Consider the following 17,848-nt stretch of genomic DNA (forward strand, 5'->3'; position numbering starts at 1 on the left):
CAATTGAAGAGAAGCCGGTTACAAGCTCTGTGTTTGGCTTACCCCATCAAGAATAAGGAGTTTTTCTTAGAGACTGGTTTCTCAGATACCCGTTTGTCAGTGGTGTTATACCAAAACATTCAACAAGGTAATCTCCTATTGAAGCTAAATCTAATCCTCAGTAGAAGAACATTTCAATGATTTTGATAAAGCAATCCTGGCAGGTGTGGGTATTACTACTGCCAGTTTATCCAAGGGGAGCACATCATGGTAGTGTCACGATTCCTGCCCCCAGCCCCCCCGGCATATCAGACTGGAGCCAGGTCACGGCCACCTAGTCAGCCCCCAAGGGCCTCTCCATCTCCCCAGACACCTACCTGGACTCAGACTTGGCGCTTTTGGCACACACACAATCCTGAGATCCACTTAGTATTGGACTTGCAATGTATTATGGGGCAATGGATGCCCCCATGTAATTCAGCTCCTTGAACTGGATGAGCGGTCTAGTCTTTTGGGTGTGGCTCAGGCCAGAGATACCTGGGATACCTACAGACTATTTAAACCACACCCGGCCTGAGAAACACGCTTTGCGTTTCTCTGCACCTGCAGCGCGACACTCACCGTGCTCAGATCTCCTGAAGAGGCCCACTTCTTTCTTAAGCGCCAGCCCACCTGCAAGAATAAAAACTTTGTTGCCAATGCTCACCTCCAAGAGCATCCAACTTCTGTCCAGCTCTTCGCAGTCTTGCGGATTCCAACGGCAGAGTCATCTCCATCTCGGCCTACAAAAGGGGAGAAGAATAGAAGAAAAGTTGTTAGTAAGCATTCTGCAATACTTAGCTCTCTCGAATATGCAAATAGAGTTTAATCCTTACCTTAACTCCCGTCGATCGGACAACTTCTGCTCCGGAGCATCCCGCCGATCTGAAAAAGGGGAAAAGACACATCGGGTTAGCGCAAAACATTTAAGAGGCGCCGCATATCGTGCTTTCTCACCGCAGCTCATCTCCTCAGCTCGCTTCTATGCTGGGTTACTGCGGCACCTAAAAGGACACGGAAAAGACGAACATTTGTTAGTGCTAAGGAAGCCAATAAGCATCACGCTCCGCATTCCTACTTACCTCACCAGCGCATCACCATGCTCAAGAGCTTCATCACCTAAGGAAAGAAAGACACAGTATTTAAAGGGCCTAGAGCCATCAGAACTTTTGTAGGACTCATTCCAATTACCGGTCGGGCTGAAGCCGCAGCAAGCCCCGTCCGCCGGGCCCGTGAAGCAACTAGGCACCCTCCAGCCCGCATCACCCAACGCACCCCTGCATCGAAGGCAGGACGGAGAGCGCCCCACATCAAAAAACAAGATGAGGAGAGGTCCGGGGGAAGGTTGGGACCCAGGGAAGAAAAGGGAGGCCAGACAAGCAAGACCAATAGGGAATTGATCTCTGATAATACTGTGTTTCAGGCCAAGTGCTTGGTTGAGCAAGTCCAGGGAAGGGTTCGAAGTGGTCGGAAGTCCGGACCGGCTGAGTGGCGTCCCTGTGGATATCAGGTGAGCGTTACAGAACACAAAGCCTCACACCAAAAATCCACCTGGGCGTCATGGAAATGTCAGAAACCGACCAGTTAGCCCAAATGTTTGGACAGTTGAGCTCCGAAGTACACGCAGCCCGGCAGGAGACAAACACCCTGAGGAGGGAGTTGATAGTTGCTAAGGAACGAACAGATGACCTAAGCCGACAACTTCTCCAGTTGCAAGCGGGACATGCACCATTGCTGGGAAACGTGCCTACAATGCCAGTACCATCAGCCAGCCCTGTTCAGATAACCCTTCCTGGGGCAGTTCCCTTGGCGCCACCAGAGCGATTCACTGGGGATCCTAAGAAATATGCCACTTTTATGAACCAGTGCCATCTGCACTTCCTTTGCAGGCCCGGGGCCTTTCCAAATGACCAATCACGGGTCGCATTTGTGCTATCTTATTTGAGCGGAAGTGCTGCAGACTGGTCAGTACCATTTTTGACTCAAGACGATCCTCTGTTACGCGATTTCAGGGGTTTTCAACAGGAAATGGAAAAACGTTTCGCCCGTCGTACTCATGGACACCCTTCATCAAGGGAACCAAGACCTATTGACATACATCGCCACGTTCAATAGACTTGTGGTCGAAGCTGAATGGCCTGCAGAGAAGAGAACCACGTTATTTCATAGGGGTCTGCGGGGAGAGCTAAAGGATGTCCTCGCACAAGTAGTGGACCCCCCCCCTCAAGACTGTGCAGAATGTATTAACCTGGTGGTTCAGCTAGATCAAAGATTGCAAGACAGAAGAGCAGATTGGATCAGACCCGACTCTCGCCCTATTTATGTGCGTTCAAAGGACAATGTTTCTCGATCAACAGAAGGCTCAGGGGAACCAATGCAGATCGGAGGCGTCAGGTCAGCCTTGACTAAGGGGGAAAGAGATAGGAGGAGGCAACAGAAATTCTGTTTGTACTGTGGGAAATTGGGTCACTTTCTAAAGGAGTGCCCAGTGAAGCCACCGAGAAGGATAGTAGGAACTACGGACAAGGAAGACCCCACCAAAGAGTCGGAAAAATGCCCAGCCCGGCAAGTGTAGGGGTCCACTTGTCGAGTGAAGAAAGTGAACTACAGACCTCCCATTTTGCACTACCTGTGATCCTGATTGATCAACAACCATTGCAGATGCACGCAGCAAGAGCGTACATAGACAGTGGAGCTGCTGGGAATTACATCGACCAAGATCTCGCAGCAAAGATGGGACTTTCTTTATGTCCAAAGTTAACCACAGAGACTGTAACCACAGTCGAAGGCACGGAAATAGCCTCCGGTCCAGTATCCCAATGCACTGCAACATTATTCCTTCTGTGCCAGGATGGGCATCAAGAATCTATCGCTTTCGACCTCATCAAGGCACCTCAGTTTCGACTGATCTTAGGGATGCCCTGGTTGGTAGCTCATGATCCTCGAATAGATTGGCAAGCAAAGGAGCTGGCCTTCTCCGAGACCTGTGCTCAAACGTGTTATCGTCAAGAGAAACAATCAATCGACGCCAGAACCTCTACGCTGGGAACAGTGGCGGTCGGGACCCTACTGAGAGAGTACCAGGATTTTCAAGATGTGTTTCAGAAGGAACAAGCTAATGCCCTACCTCCCCACAGACCATACGATTGCCAGATTGACCCGATACCCGGCGCCCAGATCTCTTGTGGACGAATCTACGCACTCACAGAACCAGAAAACCAGCACCTGAAGTCCTATCTCGACAATACCTGGCAAACGGGTTCATCCGTCCCTCGAAGTCCCTGGCGGCCAGTCCTCTGTTCTTCATACCGAAAAAGGAAGGGGACCTAAGAACGTGCATCGACTATCGCGCACTGAACCAGATTACCGTCAAAAACCGTTATCCCCTGCCATTGATTCCTGAACTGCTTGACCAAGTCAAAGACGCCCAAATCTACACAAAACGAGATCTAAGAGGAGCAGATCACCTTGTCCGAGTTGAAAAGGGCGACGAATGGAAAACTGCCTTTCGTACCAAGTATGGCCTGTACGAATATCAAGTAATGCCCTTTGGCCTTTGCAACGCGCCAGCTGCATTTCAATATTTCATGAACGCGGTTTTAAGGGAATGAATTGATGTCCGTGCTTTAGTATACATTGACATCCTAGTATACTCCGCATCAAAACAAGACCACGTCAAACACGTTCGATCCGTACTGGCAAAACTCTGCCAGCATCAGCTCTATGCCAAGCCTGAAAAGTGTTCATTCCATGTTTCTGAGGTGGAGTTCCTTGGTTTCATTCTTAGTCGGAAGGGTATCCGTATGGATGTAAACAAGGTAGATGAGATCCTAAACTGGCCATCACCAAACTCGTTCAAGGGAGTACATAGCATGTTAGGTTTCGCAAACTTCTACCGCCGGTTCATCCCGGAATTCTCACAGATAGTACATCCCATCACATCGTTACTAAAAAAGAGCAATAAAAAATGTCAATGGACAGAGGAAAGAGCTTTCCAGGAACTTAAGGCTTGATTCACTTCGGCCCCAATTCTACGCCATCCTCGCCCAGAACTCCCATACGTGGTGGAAACGGACGCATCAAACATGGCCATGGGAGCCATCCTCTTGCGAAAGGATCCTGAAACGGGTCAGTTACACCCGGTTGCCTTCTGGTCACGTAAATGTACACCCCCCGAGCTCAATTACGCCATCACAGATAAAGAGCTCCTAGCCATCAATTCTGCCTTTAAGGCCTGGCGCCATTACCTTCTGGGTGCAAGAAACACCATCACTGTAATGACTGATCACTGAAATCTCCAGTATCTAAAAACTACTAAAGCGCAATCTTCACAACAGTTACGTTGAACCCTATTCTTCGCTGAATACGACTACGTGATTACATTTCGACCTGGAGTCAAAAACGGGAAGGCCGATGCCCTTTCCCGTATGGGTATTGAAGAACAGGACTACAAACCACCAGACCCGATACCCATTATCCCATGTGATAAACTCCTGGGAATTACAGCAACCATCACTCAACAAAAAACTGCACGAAAAAATCCAAGACTTGATGAGTCCTAAGCAATCACAAGAGTGGTGCACACAAGGGGAACATTACACGATAAGGGACCAGTTCCCCTACTTCAGAAACCGCTTGTTCTTACCAAATCAGGAACTACGAGAACAAGTCATGTCCAGCTATCATGATTCCTTAATCGAAGGCCACCCGGGGATCGCAAAAACTTTAGCCAAAGTAAAACGGAATTATTGGTGACCCACGTGGCGTAAAAACATTGTTCAATTTATCCGATCTTGTGAAGTATGCGCTCAAAACAAATCATCCAAACAGAAACCGGCAGGACTCTTGCAACCGTTGGATATCCCACCAGCACCCTGGCACACGTTATCCCTCAACTTTATTACTGACCTACCATCCAGTCAGGGATTCAACACCATTCTAGTAGTTGTGGACCCGTTTTCAAAAATGACACACTTCATCCCTCTAAAGGGGCTCCCAAACGCTTCCACTCTAGCAAAAGTATTTCTGGAATGCATCCTATGGCTCCATGGTTTCCCCTCGGTACTGGTTTCGGATCGTGGTAATCAGTTTGTGTCCAATTTCTGGAGGAAGTGCTGCTCTTTGGCTCACATTGACATCCGACTAGCCACCGGTCACCACCCCCAAACGGATGGTCAAACTGAGCGAACAAATCAGACGCTCGAACCGTATCTACGCTGTATGCTCCATCAAGCTGAGGAGAGCTGGTCAGATACATTATGGATTGCTGAATATGCCTATAACAACTCCCTACACACCACTACTGGGCAAACACCCTTCTATACCATATAAGGTTGAAACCCACGCACTTCCGAGTTGGACACCCCTACGACCTTGGAAGTGCCAGCAATTAAAACCTTACATACAACCATTTCACAAACCTTCAAAAGGGCAGCAGAACACCAACTCCGAGCTAAGGATCGTCAGAAGAAATTTGCAGACCAACACCGAATCAAAGCCCCTAACTACCAAGTGGGAGACAAAGTCTGGCTGGCATCCAAGCATGTACCCATTAAAGGGACCCGAACCTTCCGTCCAAGATACCTAGGCCCATACACTATCACCTCCGTGATAAATCCAGTAGCTAATATGCTAATTCATCCTGTGTTCCACGTGTCTCTCTTAAAGCCTGTTCAACCTGGGACCCGTGTGACACCAGCACCGAAGCCAATAGAGATCGCAGGAGAGCCAGAATTCGAGGTCAAGGACATCATGGATTCCAAGTATGTCAGATCCAAACTATACTATCTAGTGGACTGGAAAGGGTACGGTCCCCAGGACAGAACATGGGAACCCTGTGAATACATCCACGCACCTCGTCTGCTTAGGAGGTTCCACCAAAACCACCCAAACAAGCCGGGACTGAGGGGAAAGCCACCTTGAGAGGGGCCTTGAGGGGCGGGGAGGGGGAGTGCTGTCACGATTCCTGCCCCAAGTCCCGGGCATCTCAGGCTGGAGCCAGGTCACGGCCACCTAGTCGGCCCCTAAGGGCCTCTCCATCTCCCCAGACACCTACCTGGACTCAGACTTGGCGCCTTTGGCACCAAGCTCGCACACAGCCCTGAGATCCACTTAGTATTGGACTTGCAATGTATTATGGGGCAATGGATGCCCCCATGTAATTCAGTTCCTTGAACTGGATGAGCGGTCTAGTCTTTCGGTGTGGCTCAGCCCAGGGATACCTGGGATACCTACAGACTATTTAAACCACACCCGACCTGAGAAACATTCTTTGTGTTTCTCTGCACCTGCAGCGTGACACTCACCGTGCTCAGATCTCCTGAAGAGGCCCACTTCTTTCTTCAGCGCCAGCGCACCTGCAAGAATAAGAACTTCGTTGCCAATACTCACCTCCAAGAGCATCCAACTTCTGTCCAGCTCTTCCCAATCTTGCGGATTCCTACGGCAGAGTCATCTCCATCTCGGCACGCTGCGCTCTACCAAAGGGGAGAAGAATAGAAGAAAAGACGTTAGTAAGCATTCTGCAATACTTAGCTCTCTCGAATTTGCAAATAGAGTTTAATCCTTAGCTAAACTCCCGTTGATCGGACAACTTCTGCTCTGGAGCATCCCGCCGATCTGAAAAAGGGGAAAAGACACATCAGGTTAGCGCAAAACATTTAAGAGGCGCCGCACATCACGCTTTCTCACTGCAGCAAATCTCCACAGCCCGCTTCCATGATGGTTACTGCGGCACCTAAAAGGACACGGAAAAGATGAACATTGTTTAGTGCTAAGGAAGCCAATAAGCATCACGCTCCGCATTCCTACTTACTTCAGCAGCGCATCACCATCCGCAAGACCTTCATCACCTAAGGAAAGAAAGACACAGTATTAAAGGGACTGGAGCCATCAGAACTTTTGTAAGACTTATTCCAATTACCGGTCGGGCTGAAGCCGCATCAAGCCCCGTCCGCCGGGCCCGTGCCAATGAAGCAACTAGGCACCCTACAGCCCGCATCACCCAACGCACCCCTGCAACGAAGGCAGGACGGAGAGCCCCCTACATCAAAAAACAAGGTGAGGAGAGGTCCGGGGGAAGGTTGGGACCCAGGGAAGAAAAGGGGGGGCCAGACAAGCAAGACCAATAGGGAATTGACCTCTGATAATACTGTGTTTCAGGCCCAGTGCTTGGTTGAGCAAGTCCAGGGAAGGGTTCGAAGTGGTCGGAAGTCCGGACCGGCTGAGTGGCGTCCCGTGGATATCAGGTGAGCGTTACAGGGAGAGAATTTCCACCAACCGTTAGAATATCTACAAAGTTATAGAATACGGTCTGGGAAGGTCTACAATTCAAAAATTACTTTTTGGATATCGCCAATGCAGAGCTTTCCTTTGGAGGTCGTGTATGGCCAAAATAAGAAGAGCCCTATAGCTCAAGGATTGGTAGACTTACATGGCAGTGCTGAAGAACATGATTTTGAAGACGAAAGTCTAATAACCACTGATAATATGGAGGCATTCCTGGTGTCCCCGCACAAGGTATATGAAGAAGACATTTGGCAGGGGACTCCCACGGTTTATGTGGATGGATGTTGTAACCATATTTCTGAAGCAAGGGAGAACAAATTGGCTACTGGCATTGAGGCCGTGTTGGCGATTGATCTTCCTGAACTCTCAGCTGATTACTTAGGGGGCAGAGCTGATGGCAATTTATCAAGCTGTCTTCACTGCAATAATGGACTAACTCGCAGAACTGGTGATTATCACGGATTGTGATTATGTGCGAAATGGGTTTGTGGAACCCACGATTCATTGGAAAAACAGAGGCATGCTTTGTGCAAACAAACTGTTAAAACATGGTAGATTTATCCAACTATTGATGATCTGGTGACATCTAATGAAATGACCATCTATTGGAAAGAGGTCAGAGGTCATTCCAAGACAGAGGATCCTGACAAAACTGGAAATTATTTGGCTGACCACTTGGTATTGCTCCATAGTAAAAGAAAAGGCCCAAAAAGAAATCTGTTCAATTACATGGAATACAAGCCAATCTGGGATGAAAAGCACCGCATTCTATTTATTTTAAACAAGTGAAAATCGAATTGGGGCTTGCATAGCGTCTGTTTTCATATTTACATGACTAAGAATCAGATTTGTATAAATATACAGAGACTTGAAGTGTAAACTTTACCAACAGGAGCCATATTGCAAAACAATTCTTATATTGCCCCAGTTTAAAAAGCCTGTCAAAATATTGAAATGTGGAAAAGAAAAGTAATTTTAAAAGCTACATTTGTGAATGAAACCGTACTTTAGCTGGACAACATTGTAATTTTTGTGGCCACAGCAAAAGTACTGTAGGGAAGCTCTCCCACAGAAAGGATAAACTCATGCCTTTGGGGCTAGTCTATAAACTCATAATTATTTAATGTAAACATCTCCAAAATGACATTACATCGAATGGGAGGAAAAATTGAGGTTACAATTTACTCCCATGGACTGCCCTCTTCATTGATATGCTCGAGTACGAAGGCGATGGCTTAGTGTGATGTCACTTTCAGAACAGTGTCCAAATTACATAGACTGACCAATACACAGAGAAATGATACACCTATAAAAGGAGTAGTTTCAAATCCATAGCAGTCCAAACACAGATTGAATGAGACTCTCACACTCAGTGACTGGAAGAAGGATATAGGAAGAAGAATTGAATAGAAAACCTGTTTTCTCTTGGACTCATTTTGGATCACTGGCAGACTGCAGGCTCTCAGTGGAAAAAGGAAACAGACAGGCCCAATACAGAAGGAGAAAAACCAGGCTGTGTAGGGAATCTGACATCTTGCTGACTGATGCAAAAACAAAAGAGGAGATGGCTTGAGGGTTTGGCATTAATCCCAATCTCAGGCATTGCTTTGGGCAACCCTCCAGACCATTGTTCTTCACCTGCCAAGCCATTACAAAAGGGGAAAGACCATATGCAAATCAGGATTGGTCCCATCCCAAAAGGGGCAGTCCAGCCCTAACGGCTTGGTCACATCCCTGCTGCGCAAGACCACAAGCAGTTCCAAACATGTTTCGGCCTTGTTGGGCCTAATCAGTGAGGAGTAGCTTGGGGTCTCTGGGTCCAGCAGGCACGGGACCCACGTCTGGGCATACGTCCGACTCAGGGTGACTTACGCAAAACAAAAGAGGCGATGGCTGGTATGGTCTCGTGCAGAAGGGATGTGACCTAGCAGTTTGGGCTGGACTGCCCCTTCTGGTGTAGGACCGAGGCTGATTTGCGTATGGTTTTTCCCCTTCTGTAATGGCTTGGCAGGCTGAAAAACAATGGTCTGGATTGTTGCCCAGAACTGTGCCCATGGTTCTGATTCATTCAAAACCTTACAGCCATCACCTTTTTGGTTTGCATCTTGCTTACTGATGGCCACCCGTTACCAGCAGGAGGGGGGCGTAACTAGTCCATCAGAAAGAAACCACCTGTTAGACAGCCAAAAGAAATTCATATGGAAGTTATCATGCGAACGGGAACTATAATGCTTGGGGAGGCCTACTCAAAAGGGGAATAGAGTTCAATAATCCCAGCCCCTCTTATTGGTGAAAGTACTGAGGGGGTATATTAATTGACTGTACATCCTGGGAAATTAGTTAATATTTCAGAATTGTACATGCTTCCCTAAACGGTATTTAATAAAATAAACCCAAATGGTGTGTATATTAGGAGATTGTGTTTCGGTGTAAGGGCCAAGTACAGAATGTTAACCAACTAATAGGTCAATTTGCACATACCTAGAAAAATAATGAAATTTAAGTCATTCTTTGGTTATACCACTGTGCAGGTCCTGTTACTAGCTCCGAGTCCCTCAAGGAAACATGGAAAGGGTTTTTAACTGCCAACCATTTTTCCCCACTTTAAATTACCCATTGAAACATGACAAATGTACACTTATCACACAGTAATGCAATAGAAACACCACATACATATTACATTTTTCATTTTTTGCAAGCGATCTACACATGCACCCACACCGGTACCTGCACTTGCCTCCGTTTCCCCGCACTACTTGCAGCACTACGTACTTCCCTAAGAGGTAACCCTCTGCACTTAAACCATGCCTCTTGGACCAGGTGCAGTTCCCTTTGCCCATCACTCGCACTTCCTATCTGGCACTTACACAATCTGAATAAACCTTATCCAGTAAGTTCGTTGTCAGTCTGTCCTTTGTCTCCCCTTGCAACCCCGCCCCTTGCATTGTGTACCTGATACACTTGTGTTAGTGGCACATTATAAAGGCACAATAACCTGCTCATATCCCCTTCTATCCCAACTACTGATCTCACACTTGCATTATTGTCATTTATTATGATTGTATACCCCTCTCCTCGCCGCCCGCCCTGCTCCCCCCAACTACCTGGTAACACACTTTAATTAGCAGAAATGTCTTCAGGCTTAGTATGCTTATTATTAATGTACATCATTCTGAAATTTCCAAGGCCTTATGAATTATTTTATCCCATGTTCCCCTCCTGTCTTGGAGCACTTTGAAGCACTTGTTGTGTAAAAGTGCTTTCTAAATAAACAATACAATACACAGGAGCCCCCCCTCCCATCCCTGAAGCTGCTCCACGCACATGGAGTGCATTGCAGCACCATCGCCGGCACCATAGAAGGGCCTGCCTGACCCTGTCCTCAAAAGGTGCCTGACTCCCGCATGCCGGGCGCCACGCGGCACGAAAGCGAGGCTGATCCTCGCTTGAAGCAGTGTAAAACTGCATTCATCCGCCGGTAGGCGGAACTGCCGGTGGCCAGCACGAAGGCCACACAAAGGCCTGTTCCTGCACCTGTGCCCCCATTCCATCCATCCTCGCCGAGGGTAGAGGGCAGGAGCCCCCCCTCCCATCCCTGAAGCTGCTCCACGCACATGGAGTGCATTGCAGCACCATCGCCGGCACCATAGAAGGGCCTGCCTGACCCTGTCCTCAAAAGGTGCCTGACTCCCGCATGCCGGGCGCCGCGCGGCCGAAAGCGAGGCTGATCCTCGCTTGAAGCAGTGTAAAACTGCATTCATCCGCCAGTAGGCGGAACCGCCGGGGGCCGGCACGAAGGCCACACAAAGGCCTGTTCCTGCGCCTGTGCCCCCATTCCATCCATCCTCGTCGAGGGTAGAGGGCAGGAGCCCCCCCCTCCCATCCCTGAAGCTGCTCCACGCACATGGAGTGCATTGCAGCCCCATCGCCGGCACCATAGAAGGGCCTGCCTGACCCTGTCCTCAAAAGGTGCCCGACTCCCGCATGCCGGGCGCCGCGCGGCCGAAAGCGAGGCTGATCCTCGCTTGAAGCAGTGTAAAACTGCATTCATCCGCCAGTAGGCGGAACCACCGGTGGCCAGCACGAAGGCCACACAAAGGCCTGTTCCAGCGCCTGTTTCGCGCATGGGAGCGCGGCGTGGCCACCCCCCCTGCTCAATTTAAACTTCCCCGACCGCCTTCCGCAAAGTCCGAGGCAAGCTATCGGAACCAAGTATCCAAATATCTCCATTCATACAAGGAGAACCTACTGTAAGTACTTTGCCCCTGTCCTTGTTCCTATTACTGACATTGCAATGATACGACTCCCCCTCAGTCGGCTTATATCTGTACTCCATTTACTACGTGGACCATCATTTCAAGGAGTATAATCACGCATGCCAGTACCGGGGACACTACTGTAGGCATGCACTCTGAGCCACTATTATTTGAATGTGTTTCAGGCCACCCTTGAAACTCTCGAACCTTAGCATATCATAAGTATTTTGTGCCTTATGGTCACTAGTAGACCACCTTATAACTGTATTGTGCCTCATGGTCGCTTACAGACCATTTCAATTGTGTAGTGCCTTAAGGTCGCTTACAGACCATTTCTATTGTGTTGTGCCTTAAGGTCGCTTACAGACCATTTCAATTGTGTTGTGCCTTAAGGTCGCTTACAGACCATTTCAATTGTGTTGTGCCTTAAGGTCGCTTACAGACCTTTTCATTGTGTTGTGCCTTATGGTCGATCACAGACCATTTCAATTGTGTTGTGCCTTAAGGTCGCCTACAGACCATCTCAATTGTAATGTACCCTATGGTAGCCCACTGACCACTTCAACAGTGTTGTGCCTTAAGGGCGCTTCAAATTGTATTGTGCCGTGCCTGACTTGGGTCACGTCTAATCTAGGTTTACCACTGCCCTGGGCGACAGCCTGTGATTACACTAATCTAGGGCTGCCCTGACCTGTGCATTCCAGCCATTGGGTTGTCCCTATCTAGGTGCCCAGGCTTCCAGCCATACCATAGCATCCTCACTCCCTTCCATTATCTCACCAGTCCCACTTAAGGAGACCCTATCTTGTCCCTGTCAACAAGCTCATAGGGAACCTATTCTGGCAGCCAGCACCACCATCATCATGCACATCAGCGTGCGCCTTCTATTGCACTACCTCCTAACCACACACCTTGCCCTATTCACTCAACCACCCAAGTCAACCACTCCTACCTTTGAGGTTAATAACCTGGCCTGCCCTTACCTACGTGACCCAGCATCACCCACCATGACTTTGACACCCTCAACGAGTCCTTCAGCAACTACCGTTGACGCTCACCACCCCTGCAACCAGATTAACCAATACCTTAATGACCCAGCTCTCTGGCTCAAACACTTTGCCACAAAACCAACTCTTAACCAACCTTGCCCCCTCACTCTCAGGAACAAGAGACTAGTCACCAGATTCCGCATTCGTCCTTCCCGCACCAACACCACTAAGCAAGCCCCACACACATCACCCAGCCCGCCTTCGCCCACCGCCACTTACAAAACTAAGACCACAGGGGTTAAATTGCCTGTGTTCAAGGGTGCACTCATCAATGCTAGATCCCTCACAGCACACACTCTTGACATAGCCTACCTTATCACCACTGCCAACCTTGACTTCATTGCCATATCCGAAACCTGGCTACATGCCGCCTCTGGCCCTTCTCTATCCTTGGCCTTACCGCCTGACTATGGCATCACACGCTGTGACCGCTCCTCTGCCCATACTAGAGGTGGCGGCGTGGCATTCATCCACAAAAACTCCCTTGACCCAAGAGTGGTATCCAACTCCAAACTCGAATCAGCTGAACTGCTGACAATCAAATTACTGCTAACACCTAACCAAATGGCCACCCTTCACCTTATCTACAGGCCCCCAGGGCCGGCAACCACCTTTGTCAGTGAAATTTCCACTCTTCTTCTTGACAAAACAAAAAACTCCCAAACAATAATCCTACGTGACTTCAATCTTGGTCGCGGCGACCCTAAGGATCCTGTAGCAACTGATCTGGAGTATGCTCTTACTGACCTTGGCCTCACCTTGTACATTCAAGAACCGACCCATATCAAAGGCAGGACCATCGATTGGTTAGCCGGTTCCAACTGCAACATCCAGGTCCTCAATAACTCCCCATGCTTATGGTCTGACCATCACATCATAACATTTAACATTGAAGCTACCCCGCGAGCCCCAACACCCATAGTCCCAGCCCTCCCCACCCGCAATAAAAAAATATAACAAGAGAACAACTCCTCCCACTGTTACTCCCCTCTCTTAATGCGGCGACCAACGCCTGCTCTGATCCCACCTCCCTAGCAGACATCTACAACCAAACGATGCTCACGGCTATTGACACTATAGCACCAATTGATCCTAGAAAGGCTAAACCACGAGCACATCTCAACTCATGGTTCACTCCACAGCTAAGAATCCTCCGCAAAGCCAAACGCTGCACGGGAAACCGGTGGAAAAGCCACCCATCTGATGAGCATAAAGACGGCTTCCTCCTCGCCTCCCTCACTTATAAAGACGCCATCATCATTGCTAAAAAAGAATCGCTTAATAATCGTATCATGCAAGCCGACTCCAATTCCAAGGAACTCTTTAGAGTCCTAAAAGAGCTCGAAACCCAAGTCTCCCCGCCAGACACTTGCACGAAAGACAGCAAATGGTGTGCTAACATTCAAGCAGCCCTCCTAAACAAAATCTCTATGCTCCAATCTAAAATAAAAGAAAAGCAGGACTGCCTGAGGCGTGACAACCGCTCATTCTCCCCTACTAGGCCCACCCTCTCCAACTCTGCCAACATCAAACCTTTCACCTTCACACCGCTCACTGTCACCGAAGTAGAAAACATCATACTCAGGATGAAACCATCCAACTGCCAAGGTGACCCGTGCCCAGCTCCCATCATTAAGGACTCCGCCCATGACCTAGCCCCATTCATTACAGCCTTCATTAACTCATCCTTTGAAACAGGTATTGTCCCGGACAACCTTAAAGACGCCTGGGTGATCCCGCTACTAAAAAAACCTTCCCTTGACCCAAGCATACCTACGAACTTCCGACCTATTACTACAGTACCATTTCTGCTGAAGATACTGGACCGTGCAGCTTACCTGCAGATCCAAAACTACCTTGAATCAAACAATCTGTTAGGTCTACGACAATCCGGATTTCGGCCCAGACATGGGACCGAAACGGCTCTATTAGACCTAAAAACCCAGATCGAAGTCCTGAGGACAAGGGCAAATTAGCAATGCTATTACTCCTCGACCTTTCCGCCGCATTTGATTTGGTTAACCACCAGATCCTTTGCAGGCACCTCCACTCTGCTGCCAACTTCTCTCCCTCCGCAGCGGCCTGGATCAAATCCTTCCTAAGCAACAGATCTATGAGGGTCTTTGCACCTTCCGCTGCCGCAGTTCCCTCCCCTATTCATTGCGGTGTTCCTCAGGGTTCTTGCGTGTCACCTACTCTTTACAATATCTTTACGAAACCACTCTTTGATGTGCTTGATTAACTGGGTGTCTCCTACACCAACTCTGCGGACGACACCCAGATACTCATTCCCATCTCTGGTGATTATCTTGCTGACACCAAGGCCCTCAATGACGTCTACTTGGTCATCCAAGCCTGGATGGCCCAGCGCCAGATATGTCTGAACGACGATAAGACGGAGCTACTTATCCTGGGTACATCACAAAGCCTGAGCAAACTTGAGCCATCCTATCAGTCATTCATCATAGACGGCAACTCCATACAAGTCCCGAATGACACTAAAACACTAGGCTTTTACCTGGACTCCACCTTATCCTTGTCAAGACAAACTAATGCAGTCAGGTCCACCTCCGCCTACACGTGCAAACTCATTTCAGCCTGCAGACCATTCCTCACCACACACAATAGCGTCACACTAGCGAGAACACTTATCATGGCAAAAATAGATTACTGCAGTGCTCTATATTTACCAGCCAAGAAAACCTGTCCAAACTCCAAACCAGCCAGAACAATGCAATTCGAGCGGCCCTGAAAATCCCTCGTAACCACCACATCTCAGAAGCCAGATCTAGCATTAAGTGGTTACCCGTGAAGCAGAGAATTTCCTTAAAAACGCTTGCCCTCACGCACAAATGCCTAGCCAACAAGGCTCCGATCTATCTCTGCAGTCGGCTTTCGCGCCACTCCACTGCCCGACCACTAAGAATTGCTCAGACTCACTGCCTTACTATCCCTAGGTTTAAGCTCCAAAAAGCGGGAGGCACTAGCTTCCCTGTCCTAGCCTCCAAACTTTGGAACACCATCCCCGCTGCCATCAGAGCTGAAGACTCCTTCAACACCTTCAAGAATAAAACCAAATCTTGGCTCTTTGACCAGCAATAGTTGTGTTAGACATCTGTCCTACTTACCCAGCCCGCCTGTTCCCCTGCACGATTTCCGGTCTGCTACCTTCCCAACTACCTCAGGGATACTTCCTCTGCGGAGTCTAGGGACACTGTACCATGTGTAATATTTGTAATTATTAAGATTGTTATTATGCTGTATTGGTATACTTTTATTGTAATTTATCTCCCTGTATGTTCTTTTCTTGCAACCCTGTACAAATTGCGCCCTGATGCCCCCGGGCCTGATGGTCTGCGCGTTATAAATAAACAAATAGGAATGTCAAGTAGTCTGTCTATACATTTAGTTTTTTCAAATGCGGTTAGAAACTCTGATATATCCATTGAGTAAGGTTGGGGGGGGTTATTTTCAATAAAGAAAAACTAGAGACTTAGAAAGGCAGGGATGGTCCGATTTTTTTTTTTTTTTAATTAAAGCTTTGTCCTGAATCTTTATTTGCTTTTTCAAGCATGCTGAACGTACACTCAGGATGAACCAAATGTATGCATGGTGATGTTCGTGCTTTTAAAAAGTTATACATTCAAGTTAAACGCAGCTTTGAAAATAGCCACGGACATTGGGATTCATTGAGAATGATAGAAATGTATAATTTGCTTTCATTTTAAATTGGTTTGAATATTTCTAGTTTTTAATAAACACACCTGTGCAACCCAGTGTATTTCTAGTCTTGAAAGGGGAGGGAGGCTGTAGAGAACCGATAGTGTTAAATTGGTGTGTCCCAGTTTCATAAAGAACCTTGTTTAATAAATATAAACTGTGCGCACCCGACTTTGGGTGGATCTAAAATTCCCCCGAACTAGAAGTCGCCTGATTAAAACATCCTACAATTACATCTCCTATACCATGCAGCTGCACTTTTATTTTTAAAAAAAATCTTTTTATTGGCATTTTTGTCATGCATTACGGAATGTTTTGCATTAATCAGCGTTACAATGCCTCTGCTTATTGGTTGTAGCTAACATGTCAACTTAACACAAACAACAAACTGTCTTCCTTCAGTTTAGAAGGCTGTATATCCTCCCAGTTTGTTCCAGGGTTATGATTTTCTTCCATTAATGCACTGCTGTGGGTCGGCAACAGGAGTGGGGCTATCGCCAGTTTCCGTTTATATTGTGCAAATAACATTTCTCATTGCCTCCATGTGCCTAAGGGGGCTTGTCATCCGATGGGAGGAACATGTCTCTTATTAAGGCCTTCCATGCCCCGAACGTGGCGTTGTCTCCCTCTGCGTTTCCGGCAGTCCCTGCCCCCCCCATGCTTCTGTTTCTGCAGCAGCCCACCGTTCCATTTCCCCTTTCCATCTAGCATATTGCGGACCTGTTTTTATTTTCCATGCCATTGCTATTGTTCTTTTAGCCAGTATGCATACCATGTCCATAAGTTTCACGGTGTGCTTGATCTTGCTCCATCTGTGATACATGCATAAGAGGCATTCCTTCGGGTACCAGGCATATCTGTTGATTCCAGCTCTTTTACACACCTGCTCAATTTTTGCCCAGAAACTCTGCACTTTCCCACACCCCCAGAACATGTGTATTAAGTCAGATTCTGTGCAATCACACCACGGGCATGTTGCACTCAATTGCTTGTTAAAGCCTGCCACTCTTTTTGGGGTCATATTTGTTCTATACAGGACATTCATTTGTATTAGTCTAAACCTAGCATTTCTAGACACCTTTTTTGGATGCGTCCGTGCCCTTTCCCATTCTTTGTCAGTGATGGTTTCGCCTAAGTCTGCCTCCCACTTGGTTTTAAGAGTGATGCTACGGGGGTTGGGTCTATCATTTAGTTGTGCGTATATTCTTGATACTGGTTTCCATCCGTCGCTCATATTGTATAGTTCTGTCACCAGGGGGTTCGTTGTTGGTTCTGCTGGCCAATCATCCCACCTCGCCTTGGCCACGTGTCTGATCTTCTGGTACCATAGAAATTGTCCCTTTGGTAACCCCTCCTTTTCATAAAGCGATTCTAGTTCTCCGAACTTCCCCTCCCCGTACATGTCTTCCCAGGTGTATAAGCCCAGTGTTTCCCATTGTCTCATAGTATGGAGGGCCACCGACGATTGATCTACCTCCGCCATTATTGGTAATTCTGGAAAGTAAGGGTGTACCAAGT

The 17,848-nt window shown here is 48.0% G+C and overlaps 1 protein-coding gene across 1 annotated transcript in view; it reads right to left on the reverse strand.

Moving 5' to 3' along the window:
- GDPD1 (glycerophosphodiester phosphodiesterase domain containing 1) overlaps positions 1-17,848 on the reverse strand; it is a 995,260-nt gene that overhangs the window by 473,383 nt on the left and 504,029 nt on the right. The window lies entirely within an intron of this gene.

This window comes from Ambystoma mexicanum, chromosome 9 (assembly GCF_040938575.1).
Source record: "Ambystoma mexicanum isolate Mex_15411 chromosome 9, UKY_AmexF1_1, whole genome shotgun sequence".
Classification (NCBI taxonomy): Eukaryota; Metazoa; Chordata; class Amphibia; order Caudata; family Ambystomatidae; genus Ambystoma; species Ambystoma mexicanum.